Below are 1,421 nucleotides of genomic sequence, written 5' to 3' on the forward strand. Positions count from 1 at the left end.
CTCATCTCGGGACTCTCCGGCTCCATCGCGGGGCCCTGTGCTGCCCGGGGACCGTGGCGAGGCGGAGGGGAAGGGTGAGCGCAGCAGCATGGCCGTGCTGCGCTGCCGCTGGCACCATGGCCGCGGGGGAGCTGGGGCCAGGCGTTGCGGGGACACAGCCTGTCTTGGGGAACAGGAGAAGAGGATGCCGGCAGCGGGCCCGGCCCAGCCCTGGATCAGCCTCCACAGCCCGCCGGGTGCCAAGCCCTTGGGAGGCCATGTAGGGCTGACTGGAGCGATGGGCAGCCAGAGACTGGGAATTTTTGGAGAAGCACCACACCAGGGCTGCCCTGCCACAAGCCCTCCTCGCCCTGCCTGGAGGCAGGTCCTCTCCGTCGCTCCCAGTGCAAGGGAGGTTCTGCCCCAGTGTCTGCGTGGGCTCAGATCGGCGGGACGGGTGTCCCCAGCAGCTGGCCACGGGCTCTGGCTGTTGCCTGGGGTTCCCTAGTGCCTTTTTTGGGGTGGAGAGCAGCAGCCGTGATCCCCCTGGGGCTTGGAGGGGTCTGGGGTTGGCAATGGATCGCTGCTTCCATCATGATGTGCCATCCCAGCTGATCCCCCCTCATGCTCAGGGGCCCTGCCAGCCCCCGAGCCATCTACCCCTTCCCTGGGCAGTACGTGCTGTCCCTACCCTGTGTCAGGGCTGGTCCCCGACACCGCCCGCCCCCGCCTGCTCCGGTGCAGCCCCTGGCCCAGGCTGCCCGAGACGCCCAGCGGGGCTTCAGTCGCCACAAGTGCCTTTCCCTGGCTTTCTGCAGCCCTGCCTGTCGCGCCGGCTCTGTCCCCCTCCAGCCCCCTCTCCGGTGCCTATGGATTCACCTTCCAAATAAAGCAACATTGGCGCTCACCGGTGTCTGGGGCTTTGTGCCGGGGCTGGGATGGGGTCTGAGCTGAGATGACACCCGGCTCTGTAGCCCTGCGCCCTGGGGCCTCCCTGCCTGGAGCCTCTGGCCATGGTCACAATGCCTTGGTGTGCTCTGGGGTCACAGGTGGGCTCCCCGGTGCTGAGCCACCGCTCCTGGTGGACAGGCTTAAACCTCTGCCCTTGGGGACAGGGGCTGTCCCCGGCCCCACTGCTCCTTCCAGAGACGGGGCACAGCCTAGTGCTCATCTGGGTGCGGGCGCCTCCCGCTGCCCCCCGGTGCAGAGGGTTGCCAAGTCCCCGGGGCTGTGGGGCCGGAGAGACGTGCTGGGGACAGGATGGAGCTGCATTCCTACGGGCTTCGTCACTCCGGGCTGAAAGGGCTCTCTGTCCTGGGGCCGGGGCACTGCTGGGCAGTCGTGCCCATGCCGCTGGGGCCCTGGAGAACCAGGGGCAGGCTGGGGGCAGCCAGCATCTCCCGGGGCTGGGTCCGGCCCCGGGCCGCACTCTCAGGAGGGGG

Source organism: Pygoscelis adeliae, unplaced genomic scaffold (assembly GCF_000699105.1).
Source record: "Pygoscelis adeliae isolate BGI_AS28 unplaced genomic scaffold, ASM69910v1 Scaffold294, whole genome shotgun sequence".
Classification (NCBI taxonomy): Eukaryota; Metazoa; Chordata; class Aves; order Sphenisciformes; family Spheniscidae; genus Pygoscelis; species Pygoscelis adeliae.